We start from the raw sequence: 13,722 nt of genomic DNA, 5'->3' as shown, positions 1-13,722 counted from the left end.
CTGAAAAATAAGTATATTAATTTTGCTTCGTCAGTTGCAAAGGGAATAATTATTGAACAAAATGGCTATACATTTTTTCCACAAAAATGCTGCTATCATCAGCTACACTAAAATAAGCACAAAACATTTCTGCGTTAATTAGTAGAGTTGGTCAGGGTTTCTGGAAGTCAAAAGAGTTCACAAGTTGACCCAACTTTGATTAGAGCTTTTATGATCAATTTCAGCACTGATAAGTAACTGATGGTAAAATTTAAGCTCCTCATATGCTAGTAGAACTTGATTGTTCGTCTACCCTGAGTTTGCAGAAGAGGAACATGATCCTGATTAGAAGCAAGTCTGTAGGCAAACAGACAAATGTAATAATCCCTTCACTAGAATTGCACTAATCTGCTAGGACAAATTCAAACAGCAGTGTTTATTTTTTTAAAATGTAATTTACTGACACTTCATAAAAACCTGAAAGTACAACTACGTGAAATATTACTTTTTTAATCTTAATTTTTCAGTTATGCTTTGAATTAGAAATTGATTGTGCATGAATTCTAATTGTGCCTGCTATCTGGTATCAGGTTAATCTGTAGATAGCATAACCAGCTGCCAAATTTAACGTAATCTCTTAAAACCTGCAGAAAGACTAATCTCTGAATAACCTGTCCAGAGGGTATTTCTATGCCGTAGTCAGCTGAGAATTTTAAGTGAAGCAGGATATTCACTGTGATACTTTATTTGGCTTTATCTAGGTTATAAATATCACCATTAAACTGTCATTAACTTACTTAATCCCAAAGAGTATGTAGGGATTTTGCCTAGGATTTGCCAGGTATTTTTTGCCTTATATGCTAACAATATTATAATAGTTAGTGCTAGAAACGTGATAGGGAAAAAAAGAAAAAATATTGCTTCCAAGGTAGTAGATTATGTCTTAAAACATAATCCAAAACAGGGTTTGGATCACTGATTGTCAACAAGGTAATAAAATACCTGAAGAGATACTTTCTGTGTCCCATGTGGTCAGACTTTTTCTTTTTTAGGGACTTCAGCTATTCCAATCATAAATTCATGAGACTGAGGTACCTAAAGGTGGGGCACTGGAGGAGAACAAGGCTGGTAGCAAGGAAATTTGGCTTTAGGGGGCTTTGGAAAAATAGAAATACCTTAGGTCTATGCAGTTTTGCTTATTATTTCTCACTTGCCATTTTCTTCAGTGTTTTCTGCAGCATATGTATTTGATTTAAAATAATGTTTATAGCTATACTGTATCTAGATCCATATGTATGTATTGAATTTAGATAAAATAACACTATGTGACAGTGGATGCCATCAAATTCTAGAAATTTCAGGTGACGGCATGGAATCTGTTAGGTAATGACTTTTGCTTGTCGTGTCCAAGCTGAAAATTGACTGACAAGAAAAATAAATAGTGAATTTTTCCCCATCATTTTTTGTGAATCAGTTTTATATTCTAAACAATATCAGGTAGAGCCAGTTACAAAGCCAGACTTCTTTTGTTTCGTGCACATGGACTTTTCTCCTAGACCTTTGTATCTTGTACATGTGCTGTGCTCTTCTTCAATAAATTTGTTTGGAGAGTTAGGTGTGTATATTTAGTCCTGTGCAATGAGCTGAACCATTTGGTCCTCCCTGCTTTTTTTTGCCTGTAGCAAATCATTCCAACATAGCTCTTGTAATGGACTAAATAGATAAAAAAAAGAGTAAACCATAGCTAATTTTTGTTGATAAAATAGAAATGCAACTTTGGGGTGTATTTCTATAAAAATAATGCTGTTTAAAGTGAAGGGTTCCGAGGCAACTATTTTTTGCTGACTTCTGATGTGTAGGCACATGAAAATGCATAGCAGAAGAACAAACTGTAAAGTTTCTTTGAAAGTGGGCTAGAATACAACAAATCTAAAGATGACAGTAATGAAAAGTTATATTTTCCAGAAAAAATAGCATCGTAGCTCCCCAAACTTAAATTTGTTACAATAAGTAAAGATTTCTTGAATATTGTGTTACAAAAAACGTTTGCATCTATCTTTTAATTATTGCTTAGCACTAGAGGTTTCTTGTGTGCCCTTGAAGGTACGTGTGTGACTGCTTTGGGTCTAAACTTGTTACTCATTGAATTAAATGGCCTGTGTTAACTTCTGTTGAAATCAACGGCGTGGAGAATATATTCACCCCATTACAAATCTGGTCTTTAGTGGGAAGAGAGCTGGGCCATTTAGTTACATTCACTTGTGTTTCTTCCTCCATTTGGATGTGATAAACCTGAATATAATCCTCTTGAGTGCTATCAATTTGAATAGCTTTACTTGTTTTGTCTGTAAAAACAGGGTGACTTCTCCAAACAGTTTCAAAGGATAGATTGAAACAATTAATACACATCTAATGGCTAATTTGGTGGGATAACATTTAGTTTAATGGGATTAATTCCATGCTTGCATATACAAGAAACTCCCTGAGGCAAAAATGAGGCTACTGCAAAGCACCTCAAAGCAGTATTTGTTCCCAATACCTTCCCTCTTCCCCTCTATCATATAAGGAATAGACACTAAATCCAGACATGAATGAATTATAGATTAATCAATGTTAATCTCAAAAAAGCCTTTGTATTAAGGGAGAACAGTGTTTTGTTTTATTCAAGCCCATGCATTATCTGGGCAGCCCAGCTTTGTGTTACGTATTTTAAGGATTTTCATAGAGAGTACACAGCAAAAGTAAATGTAATTCTAAGGATCTGTTTCACATTTAGGAGAAAATTTATTTCCTGCAGGCATTTGATCATTTGGCAATCTTTCACCCTATCCAACAGTTCTGTAACTGCACTTTCCAACACTGTGCTTCAAATACCTAAGCTCCCAGTGCTATGAGAAATGGAGCTTGTATAAATTTCCTTTGCATTCTAAGTCCATCTCAGCTGCACACAGAAAGTAAACAAATACAGTTTCCAGGCAGTCTTTTTATCTGTTTGCACATCTCAGAGGCTTCCCAATAAGGCTTTTTGTGGGGAAAGAGGAGGCGTTTAAATTAAATGTAATTTGAAAATACTCATCCATTTTAGAAGGAGCATTAAAGACCTTGAAAGAAACATGTTTTATGAGATTGACAAGCAATTAGATCAGTGCAGTGATAGCACAATGCATAATTCTATACTTACAAAATTAGTCTGAGTGAGAAAAAAATCAGAGAGATCACAATATCGCATCTTAAGTGGCTGTTTCAGATATGTGCTCTAAAACTTGAAGCTAAAAACAGAATTGTTCTGCAAACTATATCCAGTAAGTGGCTGAGAGCTACTTGACTACATTAAGATGTAAGGAATGAATACAAGGATCTAAATGATCTAGAAATAGCTATGATATTCCTCCAGGAAAACAAAACAAAACAAAAATCCAGTCATAAACAACAAGGTGAGATTTCTGCGTGCAGTGTTTCTAGAAAACCTTTTCATGAAGAACCCCGAAAAAAAATCAACCGAGTCATTTCAGTGCTGTAGATGTAATTAGTTTAAATCGCTGATGATCGGTGACCTTTTCAGGTTCCTTATACTGCTTTACATGACCTAGACAGAGCTTTTCAGAAAAGGGCCCCTCTGTTTCCACTTGCTTTACAAAGTGCAATGTACACATGATAAAATTCACAAACAAGATCAGCGTTGTAGCTTAAATCTATATGCGCATTATCAGCTGTGTTTCCTAACAAGATTAACCTTATGCAGTCACTGTCTTTACCAGTTGGCCCATTTCCACCAAATTTAACAGAGAGGTTAAGGTTTCAGTGGGCAATTCAGTTCCTCCGGGTTTCATGAAAATTGGCAGCTGGATGGAGGGAGAAACTCAAGCACAAGCTCAACAGGGACCTGTTTGGTTTAGGCTGCCACTGGCTGCCTGATGGACATCCACAGCAAATACCATCGCTGGGCAAGGCTGGCATCCTGCGACCTGCAGGGATGTGAGGCTGGGAGCAGGTTAAAGGCATGTTCGGAGGCACTGGAGGGGTTTTTTTATAGTTTAGGAATGAAAACAGAGGCAGGAGAGGAAGAAAAGATTTGCATCTGGGGATATAAAACAGAATACAAATTAGTGTGATCAGTGATTTCTATAGCCTTTTCCCCCCCTGTTTTGTGCTAACTTTATGTGTCTATAATTCAACTTGTTCTTGGTTTAACGCAAGTACAGATCAACCTCTGAAATCCCATCTCTATCATCATACCTGCTTGATGGTATAAAAACAATAGATCCTGCAGTGTTCATTTTGGTGGACTGATGTCAAATTCTACTCCGGTGGATTGAGTGTTACTGTAGCATATTGCCATTTTTTTCCTTTACTTTTAAAAAAGACCTGCAAAAATGCCAATATGTCAATGTTCAAATACTTTCTTCTTCTGCCCCTCTGTAACCAGCACGTTCAAGAGCTATATGAAATGTCAGGGTCTTTAGTGCATTCCTGTTGTCATCCCATCCTTTTTTCAGCATGCAGAACATGAGCTGGTGACTTCATCATTGAATGTTTGCAGGGATCGATGGAGATTTCCTGGATAGAGGGAGTGCGGAATTTGGCCCGTGATTTTCAGTCAAGCTGACCCAGAGCATTGCTATTGCACTCAAGCTTTGTGCAACATTGTCTGTAATTATCGCTAGCAAATGAACTCTGAAGTTAAGCCTCTTCTGGAAAATTATTTTATGTTATTAATAGGTCTGCAAATGTAATTTAAATACAGAGTGGTTAAGTGGACTGTAAACAACATAGAACACTGAAAAATTTAAAACTGAAAAAAAAAAAGTGCTTTTCCAGAAAGCCTAAAATGCTGAGGTTTTGCTGCTTTACAAAAAATGCAATTTTAATACTCACGTTATACATCAGCAACATAAATTGTAATTTATTTATTTCCTAATGCTGCACCATTATACTCTTAAATTTGAGGTTCTTACTGATTTTAGATAGCTTTGCTTGGAAGCTTTCATACTCCCTTTCAGCATAGTAGTTATTACAGCCAATGAATAATTGGAAAAAATATTGTTAATACAGTAGAAATTAACTACCAGGATAGATATCAGACATGATTGGAGACTTTGCTTAATATTTGCAAAAGTAGTCTGATGGGTAACAGATACCTCTGTTAACACTTCTCATTTATTAGTAGTGATGTAGAGATGTATTTTAATTTATATATTGAATACTGGAATTTACTTGATAAATTTTAATATTAGTTGCATGCATTGTAGATATGGGAAAGCATAATTGTTGACTTTCGCCTCAGTCACAAACACTGACATAGGAAGGTTTGAATTCTTACTGTAAATATACAGGAAATTTTCTTTGTGATGAGAGCTTTGGGTCCTTTTTCTTTCCTTGTTTTACTTTTTCTACAAGTCTGTCTCTCCATAGAGAAGCAATTAAGAAGGTACTAACTCCTAGTGTCTGAGATTTGGAAAGCACTTCAATATTTTTGACAGTTAAAATATTACTTGTGTTACTCTTATGGGCAGCAAAATAATGACTTTACGCAATAGCTTTAATGGCAAGGAATTTTTGTCCTCCTATGCCCCCCCCACTCCTGAATGCACTTCTTTTTGCAGGCCTTAATTCAGTCAAAATCTATATATAGACTCTTCGTATTTGCCATTTCCTACCAATGCGTGAGAAACTATGTCTCAAAATAGAGCCATGTTTTTTCTTATCCTGTAATACAATCTGAGATATGGTTTTCTAAAATTAAGTATAATCCCTCAGGTGGCTTGTAATAAAATGTAGTGATGGAGGTGTACCAACCGCAGTTAGATCACTTGAGAGAAGAGCACAGGACTCAGCAGCGAGGTGTTAATGGGGACATAAAGCCATGCCCCTGCGCCCCACTTGCAGACCATGACTAATGCCTGTTCCCATTAGCACTGTTGTATTTGCCATAAAATTCTAGATGTATGGTTGCTACATGCTATGAAAATGTGAAATCTCCCAAATTAGAGGAAGAACATTTTGGAGATGGAAGAAGTGATTCCTTCTTTTCTCAAGGGGGATTTATGAGTGTCAGCAGAGTTAGGGTTTGTTCCGAGACCCTTTGCTGAAGGGCTCCGGCGAGGACCCAGACAAGGTTTGTTGCGATATTTCCATTTTGTGATAGCTTGTCTGTTGGCTTTTTTTATGAGGCCTGTGAAACGCTTCATGTTCAGAGTGTTGTTTTCAGAGTGGAATATTCCCCAGTGGTGGTTTTATTATTATTGCAAAGCTTTGGTGAGCAATGCTGCAAAAAGAATATGCAGGGAACTAATATTACACAAATCCTTAATCAACCTTCTTTTTTATTCGGTACGGAACTGCTGCATGGGGGTATTTTTGTCTATGCATCTTCTAGCAGAGGCAGGACATGACATGTATGGCTCTCCATTAAGTGGGTCAGTAGCAGGGGACTAAAGGCCTGCTCTGAAACCTCTCCCTCCGCAATGTGTGTAGCTACTACAGCCTAAGGAGCCTCAGATGCTGGGGCCGGTATAACCTTCTTCCTGCCTGATAACCTGAGGCCGCCACTGCCTCTGTAAGAGGATTTAACTGTTTCTCTGCTTGACACCAAGCTTCACTAGTAATTTCTTCGCTCTCAGCAGCCTTCTTGCAAGTGGATGTCTATGCAGGGACTGCAATGAAACATCTTGAGATTTCACAAGTCTTAAAACAGTCTGCTCCCAGTTGTCCTGCTGGATGAGCAGAAGTAAATCTTGCAGCCTTTCCATAGCTGTGCATATGTCTGCCTTCCTTATGATTCAGTCACGATATTTATCTGCCGAAATCCATTATATGAGGAATGTGTTGAAAGCCTTGGATGACAGCTACCTGGGTTTTGCAAAATATTGCTACAGGTTTAACCTAAAAAAGTGGATGGTTTGCATTACTGGGGGTTTGGTGCCCTTCCTGACCCTGGCTCTTTTGCCATGGGTTAGATCTGGTGCTGTCAGTGAGCTTAAGTGGAAACTGATCCTGGAGAAAGGAAAGAAAAACTGCTTTCATCCCAGTAGGATTAGCTGTGATGGCTGTACAGTCATGGCTTTGACCATCCATCAGGGACAGCTCCTGTCATTGTTATGGCTTCGGTCCACGTTGGCTGCAACGCAAGGACTTGCCTATGGACTGACTTATTTAAATAGCCTTGTAGCTGCAATTCTCCCTCTGGCACCTCCACCCATAGCTTGCATCGCTGTGATGGAAAAGTTCCCCACTTCTCTGCTTGTAGGTGATCAAGAGGGTTGCAACTGAGCTCAGTCTGAGACGAAACAGCCTTGTGGAGTCTCTTTTTGGGCTTGTGCATCTCGCCACTTAGACACGAGCTGAGCCTTGTGGAGTCTCTTGCTGGGCTTCTGCATGTCTCCACTTAGTTTGGCATGAGCTGTGGAATCAGAGTAGTCCCTTCCTGCACTAAGACAAGAAAATGCACTGATAAGTGTGCTTGCTGACTGATTCTGAATATTTTGTTCTCAGGTATTCCTATTACTTTATTACTCAGCTAGCAGAAAGCCATTTCCCGCCAATAGTGATAGCCAACATCAGCTTAATGACTTTCAAAAGCCTGAAACTAAGATAAAAGGGAGTGGGGGGTGCCTTATAAATCTCCCAGTTGGAAACCATTCTTCATGTTATCAGTATATTTGATTACTGGAGCCAGCAGTGAGCTAGCTGCAAGCTGTTTAGCATAACCACTGCTTTTTGTAAAGTCTAACTTAAAAGTGCAAATTTGAAGTGCTAGGGAAAAGTCTGCCACGTCTGTGAGGTGCTCTCTGAACGGAGAAACACATTTGATTGCAATCAACAGCATCTTGTGTCTGACTTAGTGTCTCTTTCTTCAGCCTTGCAGCATGTACTCTCTTCGGGATTCCCGGTGAGCTGTGTAGACTGAATTCTTTTAAGTAGTCCTCCATCGTTGCATTGGGTTGTAAAAGGTAAACATGAAAAGGCCACCTAATAGTAAATCAGTCTGGGGTGAGTTACTGTTGTTGGATGCACAGACGGAATTGGTAGGGGAAGGGGTAAGTAACCTAGAAACAACCATTTGAATAATAAGTTTTGCCTCTTGGGACACTTAACATCAGACTGGATTAGACAATAGAAAATTTACAGCGGGGAACACCTTTTGCATTAACTAGGCTAAACTTCCGCTACCCCCGGTTGAAGACAGGGCTAGTAAAAGCAAGTGTCTAACCTGAAACCCCTACAAAAGCTGAAAGAGCTGCATGGCTTGCATCTGTCACCTCAGCTTGTTGGATATCCAGGTTCTGCAGTTGCCCTGTGCATGATTTACTGCCGCTAGAAGACAACATCAGGTTTGCTTCAGGAAAGCCCTTTGTACCAAGTTCTTGCAAAACTGAGAAGTGAAAGCAGTTGCTTTTTCTGAGAATGACTGGCTGTTTTGATGAAGCAAGGAGTCCCCTTCCAGAGATGAGCAAGACACTCCCCTCCTTTTTGTTTCTGACGAGGCATGGAAGGATTTGGAGGGCAAAAGATCACCTTATTTAATGATATGTTCAAAGTTAGTCTTCTTTGCCTTCAGACTGGAAAGGTAGACCATTTATTGCTTTGTGCACACCTGGTCCTCTTCCCACAAATCAGACAGCTGTTGGAGATCTTCCTGTCCTGCTCCTGTTACAGTACCCTGGACTTTTTATTAGAGTCTTAATTCCATGATGTGCTAGAAAATGTTTGGCTCTTTGTGGCACTATAATATTTACCTTCTTTTGAATCACTTTCCTCCCAAATAAATCCGAAGAAAACTTGTACTATTTCAGCTTTGTGAAAGTGCCTTCCTGAAAGGGCTCCTAGAAGGACAATGAAGGGCTCACGAGGACCTTAAAGCACCTTAACTTGACCTCATGTTTCCATAGCGCTAACAATCTTTGGCATAAAAAAGGGGGAAGTTAATGACCTAAAATGCTTTCCTTTTTTAAATGTAATTGTGGCTGTCTGATGTCTGGCATTGTAACCTGAATCCTGATCATATCAGCAGTTTGCTCCTTGGCTTTAAGGCTGAGGACAACAGCAAACGATAATGTTGAACTTCATGGGCATGAGCTGTACTTTCAGCTGTGTTGTGTTTCATAAATACATGAATGGTGTATTGATGACAAATACTGAAATCTTCCTCAGTGCTCCAACTGGTGGTAAGGAGAAAAAAACCCAACCAGTAGTGTAAAAAGTTTGTAACTTTTTTTGCCAAGGCAGGTGGCTGGTATGAAAAGACAAACCTGGACATTTTTTCAGGCAGTAAGCTCAACGGCATTTTCTGCGGTGGGGTTATTGTTTCTTCCTGTGTTAAGAGCCTGCTGGCTCTCCTTGGCTGCAAACCCAAGGTTTGCAAGTATGGTAGTGGGGAAGTTTTATGTTGAAAGTGTTACTTGGCTCTGTAATCTTAATACAATTTAATGATCAACAGGACTATTTTTAGGCTCTGCATAAATGGAGAAGTCTCCTGACTTCACACACTTGGTTCGATGCAAGGGATGCCTTTCACTTCACTCATTTCTATTAAGTGGCTGCCAAGCACATCAAACCTGTCAATACACCATGCTGGTATAATCCAAGCCTTTTCTTCCCTCAGTTGTTTTTGCTCAGATTTTTCCATCGATATGCCCAAACAATGGCATTGAGGAGCCTCTTCCTTCTGCGAGGGAAGGAGGATTTGTCCTCTACTTCTTCAGTCTGGGGTGTCCCAGGTTTGTTTCTTTATTTTTATCTATGATTAAAAACCATAGAAACAGGTAATTATCAATAAATAAACCCCAGGATAGATACATTCTTTATGAACAGGATTGTCTTTCAAAATTTTAGGTAGCTAATTTTTAGGCATTTAGTCTGGACTGTCTCTTCAGATGCCAGCCTTTATGCACTGGAAGTGAAGCACCATGCTGGGTGCTCACATCTCTTCCCTTTCTGCCCCAAGTCCAGGCAGCTGTGCTGGGTTCAGCATCTCTCTTTCAGACAGTGGCAGGAGGCAAGATCCATCACACCTGGCATCTCCTCCACATTTGACCTCCGTAAAGAAAATCCAGTGGGTGCCTGATGTGCGGTATGGTGACAGTGGCACCCCGGCTGTGAAAGTCTGTCCCTGGGGTGGGTGTCTGGAAACACAAACCTGCAGCAAGAGGTTTTTGGAAGGTAAGGGGTAGAAGAGACAGGAATTGCATGCAACAACTGTCAGTCCTTCGCATCACTGCTCGGTAGAGGACAGTGGCATCTCAGAAATGCTGCCTGCTTCGCGCCGGCATGTAGCTGTGGCAGTTTCTGCCTTTAAACACCTTTGTATGTAACTGCAGTTGCATCAATAAATCTGTCGTGCTGGGTTTGGTTTTCATGGGCTTCACTGAGAAATTCAGTTTTAGGGAAGATAAAACTCTTCATTTATAACTGTGTTAGTGAATTTCGGTAACCCCTAAAAATAAAACTCTTAAATGAATCACTTGATGAGGGCCATGAGAGAGAGAAAATTTTATAGGGGACAGATTTGATCTGAATTTACAAGTAGTTCAGCTTTTATGGTCTTGTATTTCCTAAACTATTACCAAGAACCATGGCCTAACTCAATCCAGATGCACACTAAAAATGCTGGAAGGGAAAAATCCTATTTAAAAAATATGCACTGGTGTGTTTTAAGAGTCCAGGCTGTGTTTCAGTGATTCGCTTCAGCAGATCCCAGTTGGGACCGGTGGTGTTGGGCCACCGGGTCCCGGGCAGCCTCGAGGTGCAACATCTGCAGATCGTGCCATGTTTTGGAGCGGGGCGAATGTGTCTGGACATGGGTTTTGGGGCTCCCCGGCTGCCTCCGAGCCTGAAGCAGACAGTGCATGCAGGCAGCAGGTGGGCAGGTGGCTGGAGATACACCCGCAGCCACATACAGGAAAGCTGGTGCTGGGCCTGAGCCGAGGTGTGGAAACTGTTCTCCGAAACCACAGCGCACAGGGGGGGCTGCCACGCAGTGCTCGCAAGGGGGGTGCCCGCAGCACGGCCTTCCTCGCTGACCCCTGGGCTTCCTCTCCTTCGGCTACCGGGGTTGCTGTCAGTCTCTTGCTAGAGGGTTTGCTCTCACTCGCCTGTCAGTAGCAGCTGGTGTGAATGGCTTTATTATCCCACCACCACCATATTTTAAAACGTAAAAGGTGGCAGGAGGTTGTTGCAGGGATGTGAACGGGGGGCAGGGTGAGGGAGGTGTGCCAGCCCGGGGTCGGGGCACGTGCGTGCACAGACCTGCAGCAGCAGGAGAGTGCCCGGGCGTAGGGCAGGGCTGCAGAGCTGCGTGGGAGGAGAGGGGAAGAGGGGAACAGAAGCCCAGGCTTTGGAAAGAGGAGGTGTTGGGCAGAAACTTCTCAGCTGCAGAAGCGTAGTTGGGAAAGAGTCCCAAATGTGGTGGCAGGCACCTAGGGTGTAACACTGAGAAGGGCTGGCAACCTCGTCATGAAACGCAGCAGTACTCCCCTTACTGACTGTCTTCTTTCCTGCTGCTTCATCTGCTTCTATGGCTCTGCCAGCCCTTACACAGCCCATATCATCCCCTTGTACAAAGTTTTCCAAAGCTTCTCCTGTAAAAACTCCTTAAAAAAAAAGAGTAATTACCTCATACTGTAAGTTGCATAGTTTTTTTCTGGTTTTCCTTAACGTCCTGGCGGTCTATGAGTAAATTTCATCCCCCCTGTGCAACGGGAGAACTAACCTGTGCAGCTACTTGCATAGGAGCACACGGTGAACAAGAGTAAGTGCAAACTTTCTAATTGTCATTCCTTCAGAGCTTGCTTTCCCCTGGGCAAGAGCACCACTTTGACCTCATCCTTAAGCCCTTGTGTATTTGTGTACCTATATGTCGTCTTGTGATTCAACTCCTTTTTGATGCCTGGAGAGAAAGATGCTGTTTGCCTGAGCCGCATTTAAGCAGTAAACTTGCTATCATTTACAATGCAACGTAACTGTATTCCCCGCCGGCCCGTGACACGACATGAGCTGTGCGACATCTCGCTTTACAACCCTGCTGTATATTACTGGACTGCTGAAATTTGGAGGGGTAAAAGACCGGTATATGAATATTGAAAAGATGCTGTGCAACTCGCAGTAGCTACTGGGTAAACTGTAAGGTTAACGGAGTGGGGATTATCAGTGAAATGTTTATTGTTTGTGCTTTGCTGAGTGTGACGGCTCCCTCAAGCCTGGCAGGCTTGGCTCTGCCCAGCTCCCATCATCAGCCCATCCACTGCAGCAGCGTGACCTTGACCTCAGCCCCCCAAACCGCAGCTCGAGGTTCATGAAGGGCAGAGAGTACGTTTTGGTGGTGCCTAAGGGACTGGTCTTCTGTTTGTGCGTGTTGTGCAAATATTGAGGAGGCAGAAACCCCTCCTGTGGTGATTTAAAAGCCAAAGCTGATCCTGTTCACGTGGACGGAGGCTGTTTGAGCAGCTACTCGTTCGTTACACTTCGTGTCTCTTTGACCTTTGTTTCAATAGGCTTTGTACTTTTGTCTTTTTCTCTCTCTCGCTTTCTGATCTGGGAAGCTACTGTAAAGGCCATTATTTAGAAGGTGATTTGTACCTTTTTCTTTTTTTTTAAAGAATACAGAAATCGAGCATATTAAGGAAGGAAAAGACATGAACTAATTATTTTTCTTGGGTTTTTTCTAAACGTTGGACTTTACTGCTGTCTCAACACATATTTTTCCAGGAACCATCACAGCCAGACTATGTTTTACAGGATTTACCTCGTCAAACAGCTTTAATCCATCACCTGGGGTGCCAGAGGCCAGGCTGCCCCAGATCAGCACTGCGTAGGCACTTGGGCGGCTCCACAGAGTCAGCCAAGGTTGACCACAGCTGATATGGAGGTACAACTAAGTCCCCTACACTCTTGATGTCTCCATAGTCCTCTGCATCTCCTGCTTGAGCTCCTCCTGGTCTGGGGAGTTTATTAGTGCTGGAGAAATACTGGACTTGAGATGATGGTGTGAGCACGCCCTGCCTTGGGATGGGAAGAGGGGAGTCAGGGCCAGGATCCCCAAAGCCACCTTCAGCAGTATCTCATATAGCCCCTGGCTTCCTGGCTCTGTGCTTGGCTGCTCAACTTTCTCACACGGTATTTCTGATCTGGGCACAGGGCTGGAAAACCCTGAGCTGCCACTGGACACATCCCGCTTGAGGTTGGGGTACGCTGGGGCAGACTGCTGCGCTGGGCTAAGGCACCTGAATTACTGCTCTAAACAAATCACCTCCGGATGCTGTACAGCTGGATTCCCCCATGCTGCGTTTTAGCTACCAGTCCAATCAGAGTCAAACTGGTTTTGTGTTGAGCCAACTCTGGCATGAAATGTTGTCCTGTGACTAACTGGAAGCAAACCTCTAGGAAACTAATCTTGGTTTGTTTGTTGGTTTAATATACAACGGTGGGCAAATAACTTAATCTCCCTCTGTGCATTTACCCCATGTACATTAAGTTTTATAATTCTGGAAAAAAATGTGGTGAAGGTTATTGTTTATAAAATGCCTTGAACCTTCTTTTTAAAATAATAGAAAGAGGAGGGGAAGAAGGAAAACCATCTAGAAACTTAATCTTAATTTATTTCTATGGATTTGTTTCTAAATGCATGATTTTTAAACAAAAGAATGTGACCTCCTAGTTCTAGCTAGCAAACAAATGTGCTGTTTGGAAATGGTTGGGTTTTTTTCTGGTTGTGTTAGGCTCTCAGAGAATTTACAATTGCATTACCAT

The 13,722-nt window shown here is 41.6% G+C and overlaps 1 protein-coding gene across 3 annotated transcripts in view; it reads left to right on the top strand.

The window, feature by feature from the left end:
• Window positions 1-13,722, top strand: part of CD247 (CD247 molecule) — a 57,623-nt gene that overhangs the window by 31,385 nt on the left and 12,516 nt on the right. Inside the window, exon 1 of one of the 3 annotated variants that reach the window (XM_056329338.1) lies at window positions 5,973-6,094. The exons of the other annotated variants lie outside the window; for them this stretch is intronic. The gene's annotated coding sequence lies outside the window, so the exon portion shown is untranslated. Of the gene's footprint in view, window positions 1-5,972; window positions 6,095-13,722 lie in introns of those variants that run through there. 3 annotated transcript variants of the gene reach the window in all.

This window comes from Falco biarmicus, chromosome 2 (genome assembly GCF_023638135.1).
Source record: "Falco biarmicus isolate bFalBia1 chromosome 2, bFalBia1.pri, whole genome shotgun sequence".
In the NCBI taxonomy this organism is placed as follows: Eukaryota; Metazoa; Chordata; class Aves; order Falconiformes; family Falconidae; genus Falco; species Falco biarmicus.
The sequence above is the reverse complement of the archived record's forward strand: the minus strand, read 5'-3'. Positions and strand labels throughout refer to the sequence as shown.